This window comes from Melospiza melodia, chromosome 1 (genome assembly GCF_035770615.1).
Source record: "Melospiza melodia melodia isolate bMelMel2 chromosome 1, bMelMel2.pri, whole genome shotgun sequence".
In the NCBI taxonomy this organism is placed as follows: Eukaryota; Metazoa; Chordata; class Aves; order Passeriformes; family Passerellidae; genus Melospiza; species Melospiza melodia.
The window spans coordinates 8605602-8614169 of record NC_086194.1 but is presented as its reverse complement, the minus strand read 5'-3'; positions in this window follow the sequence as shown (position 1 = coordinate 8614169).

Genomic DNA, 8568 nt, shown 5'->3' with positions numbered 1-8568 from the left:
CACTGCAGTCCCAGCCCATCTGAAGCACAGCAGAACTAAAAAAGCCATGTCTGAGCTTTCAAAGTGGAAAGCTCAGCATCACCTGCTCTCAGGTGATGTCCTTTCAATGTCAGGACCCTGTTCTTAAGTCCCAGCCAACACTTGTATTTTGTTAAGCACATGGAGATAAAAAGGAAATAAACCAAACCTCTGTAATACAAGATTGAAAGAAAAAACCCCAAGCATGTCAAGGTTTCATGTTGCTCCAAATCATCACACAAACAGAGCATCATTAAAACAACATTCCTGGGGAAGTTACCCTCACCCATCCTCTCCCCTGCCCCTGACTCCCAAGGCAAGGAGCTGAGAGGTTACAAATAAAACCCTAAAAGAGAGAAATTTTGACATCGATTCCAGCAACTGGGATTTCTAGTATGTCTCAAAAAAAAGTGTCAAATCTGTCACTCAGTGCTTACAGGTTATCCTCTGTGAGCTCAGGCGTGAGCCTGGTGTGTTTATTAAACCCCTGGCCTGGCAGAGGAAAGGTGTCTGTCTGAATTGCAATACAGCCGATTTTCAAACTGTTGGTTTAAAACTCTTTGTCCTGGTTTAGTGAATTACTGAGCACCAGGATAAAGTGTTCAAACACAGATTCTTGTGTCTTGGTACCAGGTGCCTTGCCACTTTAGCAGGCACTTAGGGCTCTGGGCTGTAGCACAGCAAGGTAAGATGCTCCTGTGTTCCTCTGTGAGTGTATCTGTCTGGAGGGATAGATATGTGCTAAATTTATATATATTAGATTTAATTACGTGGGGCTGGCTTTGCTCTGCAATGCTCTGTCACAGACACATTTTATGAAAAATCCTTTCCTTAGGATTTTTCCTCCTGAGAAGCTGAGAGGCCTCAGGCACAAAATGCAAACAATGGTTATCTGCTGCTGTGGAATGCAACAGGTGCATCTGTGATTGGTCTCATGTGGTTGTTTCTAATTAATGGCCAATCACAGTCAGCTGGCTCAGACAGATAGTTTGAGCCACAGACCTTTGTTATCATTCATTCTTTTTCTATTCTTAGCTAGCCTTCTGATGAAATCCTTTCTTCTATTCTTTTAGTATAGTTCTAATATAATATATATCATAAAATAATAAATCAAGCCTTCTGAAACATGGAGTCAGATCCTCATCTCTTCCCTCATCCTCAGACCCCTGTGAACACTGTCACAATGCTCAGTGACAGGACCTGCCCTTCCTTGTGCCATTTGGGGTTCCCTCCTGCTTGTCTGCCCCATCCCAGCCTTTCCCTATTGCTTCCCCCACTTCCACAACCCTTTCTTTTCCCCATCTACACCCAGGAGCAGGAGTTAGTGTCTCTCTCCAGAAAATGTTCCCATTTATTTATGTTTCCCCCCTGCACAGGGAAATCCCACCAAAAGCTCTGAAAGCTGTATGAAGTTATTTTGCTTGAGTAAACTGACAGCAGCCCCTGGGCTAAACTTTTGATGCGTCAGTTTTCTGCCACCTTCAAAAAGCACCTCTGGCTGCAGGCAGCAGCCATCCTGGGCTGGATGGGACCAGCACCCCTTGCCACAGGCAAAGAGAGCCAGCAGAGGAGGGTCTGGGGCTCCATCCTCTTGCTTGGCACCCCCAGTGTCCAGGTGTGGGTGTCTCCTGTCCCTTGCACGGGGGAATGCAGCAGCAGAAAAAGCACACAGGGGTTCTGCTGTCAAAGCAAAGCAGTGTCACAGACACATTTTGTGAAAAATCCTTTCCTTGGGATTTTTTTTCTCCTGAGAAGCTGAGACCTCAGGAACAAAATGTAAACAATGGTTATCTGCTGCTGTGGAATGCAACAGGTGCATCTGTGATTGGTCTCATGTGGTTGTTTCTAATGAATGGCCAATCACAGCCCAGCTGGCTCGGACTCTCTGTCCAAGCCACAAGCCTTTGTTATCATTCTTTCCTTTTCTATTCTTAGCTAGCCTTCTGAGGAAATCCTTTCTTCCATTCTTTTAATATAGTTTAAATATAATATATATCATAAAATAATAAATCAGCCTTCTGAAACATGGAGTCAAATCCTCATCTCTTCCCTCATCCTCGGACCCCTGTGAACACTGTCACAAACCAGAGCTGCAGGGACTTTGTCTTCCTTCAGTGACTCTCTTGGTGTTGTGCTTCAGGAGATCACCTCCTTCTGCTGCCCCTTAGGCAGGGGAAAAGTAGGAACCTGTCACCCATTTCTGTCCAGTTTTTCCAGAGCTTGCAGGCAATGCTTGTGGCTGACTCTCCTCTTCAGTGGAAGGTGTTTTTCAGTGCCTATCATCATCTCATATCCTGGGGCTTTTCCAGGCACTCACAGAAATTCGAAATGATCACACTGATGCCAACGTTGTTTCAACATTTACACTTCTGGGAAAAAAAAACCTTAAAAATATGTGACAGGGATAAAACTGCAGGGAGGGATCCAAGCACAGAAGGAAGGAGATGGAGTGTGGAAGCTGTAAGTGAGAAGGCTCCCAGTCTACACTGGGTAGCTGAAATTTCCCACCCCAGCTTCTCTAGGATGCACACAGATCATCATGCTGTGAAACTTTGTTCCCTAAATAAATGGGAGGAACCAGCACAGATGAATGTCACCATCACATTTTCTGAAAAATCCTCTTTGCCCAGTATTCTTCTCCTGGGGAGCTGAGAAGCCTCAGAGAGAAATGAAAACAATAATTATCTGATTGCTTCTCCCTGTTTTGTTGCTTTGGAATGTGGCTTGGATATTGTTTATCAAGTGGTCATTGTCTCATTGGTTTAATGTGAATTGTTTTTACTTAATTACCAATCATGGTCCAGCTGTGTCTGGACTCTGAGTTTTTTAATTATTCATTCTTGTTAAGTCTTCTCTGTGTATTCTTCTCTTTCTTTAGTATAGTTTAAGTACAACATAATATGATATAATGTAATGTAATATGATATGATATAATGTAATATAATGTAATATAATATAATATAATATAATATAATATAATATAATATAATATAATATAATATAATATAATATAATATAATATAATATAATATAATATAATATAATATATTATAATATAATATAATATAATATAATATAATATAATATAATATAATATAATATAATATAATATAATATAATATAATATAATATAATATAATATAATATAATATAATGTAATGTAATATGATATGATATAATGTAATATAATATAATATAATATAATATAATATGTCAGCCCTCTGAGAACATGGAGTCAGATTCTCATCTCTCACCTCATCCTGGGGACCCTCACAAACTCAACAGATGAAACCATGGGCACTGTGCATCCACAGGGGTAAAGAGAAGCACATCCATCACCCAGCTGATACTGAGAGGTTGCATGCTGTACCAGGCAGATACAGAACATGGATAGATCCCACTCTGGACTAAACCACGTCCATCACAGACAAATCTTGGGAGTGGGATGTAGATGGAGATCTGTTCAGGGGATTTCCAGTGTTGCCATTCCTGTTTGTGAGCACCACAGCAGCACCAGAAAGTTTTCCTGGAATGAAGCACAGAGGACAAAGACAAGGAAGGAAACTCTGCCAGCATGGGATAATGTCATCCCTGGTCCCTAAAAGGACAGAACTTGGGTTGGCACCTTGTAGTGACCCTTGCTCATCATTCTCACTGGGGGCCTTTGAGATGCCCCAATTCTGAAGCTGTCTCTCAGAATTTGTCTCACAGCTTTCCCCGTTAATATTGCAGATGTGTCTGGCTGAGAAGCAAATGAGAGCAGCAGCTCTGTCCACAACTGGACACCCAACTCCACACTTAGGGAGAAGCCTGATTGTCTGAGATGTGGAGCATCCAAACTCCTCACAGGGTTATAGAAGGAGATCGACATATCTAACAAAACATGAGCTTTCTCACTGTCTCACTGGAGAATTTTAAGCCCAATTTGGCTGTTCACAGCTGTGCAGGAAAATCTGTAAATCAGGAGTTACTTCAGGCAAGATTTAAAATGCTCTAATTGCCTTTTGGATTTATGACAAAAGTACCACGAGAGACAAACGGGTTTCAGTACTCCACTGGCATAATTTAGGGGGAAAAAAATATAGCTTTCCTTCTGTAATAAGTCATTATTGCATTAGATTTGGTGCTCACACTTTCCCCATTAATAGTGCAGGGCATGTAGTGATAGAACAAAGGGGAATGGCTTTGAATTGAAAAAGGGCAGTTTTAGATTAGATTTTGGGAGGAAATCCTTCAGCACAGCCCTGGCACAGGCTGCCCAGAGAAGCTGTGGCTGCCCCATCCCTGGCAGTGCTCAAGGCCAGGCTGGATGGGGCTCTGAGCAGCCTGGGATAGTGGGAGGTGTCCCTGTCCATGGCAGGGGGCTGGAATGAGATGATCTTTAAGGTCCCTTTTAACCCAACCCTTCTGTATTTCTATGAGATTAATCCCAGCTTGAGTATTTCATTTCCTCTGCTGGATATTTTATTCCTCTATAATTTTTTGGAGTGAGAATTATAAAGCCAAGTTAAATAAGTGCACATAAATTATGGAAACAGCTGTATGAAGTACAGGAGACACTAAATTCAGGCTGTTACAGAAATTTTCTGTTCTGTGCCTGGATGGAACTCACTGACCTCATATGAGTTGAATTACAGGCAAGTGCTCACAACTTCAATTTCCTAAAAGCCCTGTTTTGGGGAAAAATACAAAAACAAATGATTCATCACAAATAGAAACAAGCAGGGATCAGTCCTGGACTGATTTGTGGGAGTGCACAAATCCCTTTGCTGCATTAACCTTGTGTCTGAAATGTGCTCAGCAAGGAGCCATGTTCTGGAAATGGGAAAGAATGAAACTGGATGTTATTCCCTCTGGAAATAAGAGCAATGGAGAGAGATTTTTGCCTGTTTAGATAGAAGACCATGACATTTCTGTACAGGCTTTGATGGCTTTTCAAAAAAGTTGTGTTATTGGGTGGTCTGATTTGTATTCCCTGCATTGATGTGTGTTGCATTTGGCTCCAACAGCAACAGTGAAGTTGCTGGGGGATGGGTTCTTTTTTTAAAGATAATTTCTTTTTTCAAATATTCTTGAAGTGCAGCTTGTATTAAACTGGGTAATAATTAGATAGTGAAAATGCTTCTATCTAATGCTTAGATTATTACAAGTGCCTGAGGCAATTCTTCAAGGTTTATAACAGACATAGAAATCAATGTTTAATGTCAAAAGTGATCCTGGAAGGTGTTTATTGAGAGTTATTTTTTAATATAAAGTGTAAAGATTAAAAAAATGCTTTTATTCTTAGTTTTACTTGCAGTGGTGACTGGGGGAAAGGTGTGGTATCATCAGGGAGAAGTATTACCATAAAAGCTGGTGTCAAACCTCCTTTCAAGATTCTTGATCCAAAATACAAGTTAAAACCAAACCAAGTCAGTGTATTTAAAGTCAATACCCCCCTGGTTGCTCTTACATTGCACCGATTTCTTAGAAAAGCACCAGGCACTTTCATCAGTGAAGCTTCATTACCGAGCCCTGTAAGAATCTTCCCTTTTGAGAGAAACTTCTGGTGGGTTTGGCCTTAACATCCATTAGAAAATCTTCTTGTTCAGCATGGTGTGAAGACTGTTTTCCTGCTGCTAGGATAATACCCTCAGGAGCAGCTGGGGCAGCAAACCTGCTTCAGCATCCTCTGCCACCCTCCACTCTGCTGTTTCACCCTTCACCCTTCCCTTCCACCCTCCCCTGGGCTGGAAGAGACCTCAAAGATTGTTCATTCCCAACCCCTGCCATGGTCAGGGATGCCTTGCACTGCACCAGGGGGCTCAGAAGACAATAATTTGGAATCATAGATGGGAGCCAGCCACCCCAGGTTGTCTGCTTGGGGGCACAGAGCTGTAGGAACCATTTCCCTGCAGGAACCCAAGCTGACCCCAAAAGGAGCTGTTCCATCCCCCTGTCCCTGCCCAGGAGCACACACGGAGTCACTTACACTGGAGACAGCCACAGCTAAGTGGGGTAATCCCACTTCCCAGTGTCCAAACGATTTAATAGAGATGAAACCCAAGAGACATCGCTGAAAATGAGATAAATCTGGGCAGAAATGATTGCAACAGCGTTTGGGGAATGGAAAAAACAGAGTATACCCTGGCAGATACAGGGTCGAGAGAAAAATGCAGCTCTCTGGAGAAGCTTGGGTAAGAAGTGAAAGAAAGGCAGGAAAGAAGTGAAAGAAGTGAAAGCCTGGGTAAGAAAAGAGTGAATGATGGCTCCACAAGCCATCAGTGCTTGCTTGGACCCCATCCTGAAGGTGCTGGAATTGTACCTGTCTTGTAAAGAGCAGCTTTGGGTGCAGTGACCTCCCTGGGAGCTGCAGGAGTGGGATGGACACCCTGGACCCTGGGGGCTTTCCCAACATCCCCACCAGGCTGAGGGAAGACTGGGAATGGAGCTCAGTCCTTCAGGACTGACTCTGACCTGTGGCTGCCCACAAACAGAGGAGTCACCTGCTTGAGGAGCTGTTGGGTAGGGGCTTCACACCCTGGGAGCATCCACTCCTCTCCCCATGGCTGTTAGGGCAGCCTGAGGGACACGCCTGGATGTGACATCTGCAGTGTCCCTGTGCACACTTGGGGAAGGTACCCAGCTCTCTGCAGCCCCAGGTCAACAAGGAGGGAAAAGGCTTCCCAGGGATGGTGGCTGTGGGTCAGGGAATGCCTTTTATCGCAGCTGGAGGGGTAGATGAGGTGGTGTGGAAAGGCAGAGGAGGTGCATTGCACCCTTGCTTTCCTTCAGATCTGAAAGGTGCAGAGCCCACAGGCTCACTGCTGTGTGCAAGCACCCCAAGCAATCCAATGAAAAATGCCATTTCTCCCCACAAACTTTGCCTCATTCAAATGCTTCACTAAGGATGAGCAACAACTGCCCCTACAGCAGTGTTTTCAACACAGTGGGAAGATTTCAAGCTCTCCTCAGGGCAGTGAAATCCAAAAAGTATGAGATCGTGACAATATTACCTGCCTTTTCCCAATATATCGCCACACACTTTGCAAACAGAGTTAAATGTGATTTGGACTCCAGATATCAGCAAGAACATACAATGCAGAGATCAGGAAATGTCTCCTGGTGGAAGACAGCAGGTTAAAAAAGGAGAAAATGCTTGAGGAAGGATGGAGTTTAAGATTGTAGAAAAACCAGAAATTTGTGGTGGAGGTGTAAATCTCCAGGTGTAAATCAGCACAACCTGGTGGATGCTGGAGTTTGCATCAGCCAGGGGTCTGCTCCCAGCTACTGGATCAAAAGTGGCTCAGTGCAGGGGAATAAGAAGTGGGAGAGAACAACTTCCTCCTCTGAGGGAGAGCTGGAATGCAAAATATGTCTAAAATAATACACTACCCAAGTAGTCTTTCAGCCTTTCCCAAAGGAAAAATACACTTCTCTACAAGGAAAATGCCACATATCTCTCTACAGCCCCAGGAAAAGAATGAGGTCACATCTTTCACTAATACTGAAAGAGAGGGATTTCTTTTATTTTTTTTTTTTTTTGTGCAGTGTTTCATCCCCTTCTAGTAACTTGACATGCCTCACTGCAGTGGTACCCTGGTATTCATCTTATTTTGGGCTTCTTAAAAAAAATTCCAATTCTCACTCGATCTAAAGGGCTAAATCCTGCATCACCAAGGCAATGCTGCTTGGTGATGGAGGAAATGGGTTTGGCCCTTGTTTCCATCAGTGTGAGCTGGGAGCAGCCCTCCCTGAGTTAAAAGGTGAAACCTGTCCCACTGACTCCAACTGCAGAAGGGTTCCTTGCCTGGGAATGAGGGAAAAAGAAACCAACTTCATAAACCAGATTTTGGTCTCTTTACACAAGGACAATTTGCAATAAACCCTGTGGCTAACATGAAGTTATTGCAGATTTGCACTGGCATGAATGAGGTCAGGAACCAGCCCGGGGTGGCTGGGAGGAGGCGGCACAGAGGTGTTGGAGCAGAGAAATTTGGAGTTTGGCTTTCTGCAGCCCCCGAACGATCTCAGAGCAGTGACACCCTGCCTTCAATGGATTTTGGGTCACACTGATGAGTGGCATGGCTCAGGACCAGGCACACCTGACATGGAGATGCCACATGGAGCAAGGGTGTGCTAATTAGAGCTGTCTGCTCAATGAGTTTAGCTTCAGCTGCTCGCAGAGTGTCGGCAGCTAGATTGGGATTTCCTCAAATTGATTTGTAATTTGAGGTTACTCAATTAATTTTTCTTTCTTTTTTTTAAGTTTTTTTTTTTTTTTTATTACATTTTATTTTTGCTCTTTCTTAGTCACACAAGTGTTTGAGTCCCTGAATCTGCCCCTCCTTGCTTCAACAGGTGCCAGAGATCCCCACCTGGGTGCCCTCTCCAACAGCACAGCCCTGGCTTGGCAACCAGTGGGCCAAACCTCCCCAAATTCACCATCCCCATTAGGAAGGAGGTTACAAACAAGCAGGATGGAGGAAATTCAACCCTTTTCTTTTCCTTTTCTGGGCCACACAAGCCTTGCCCAAGGCGTTATTCATAGAAAAATTAGGCTGCTGCAAG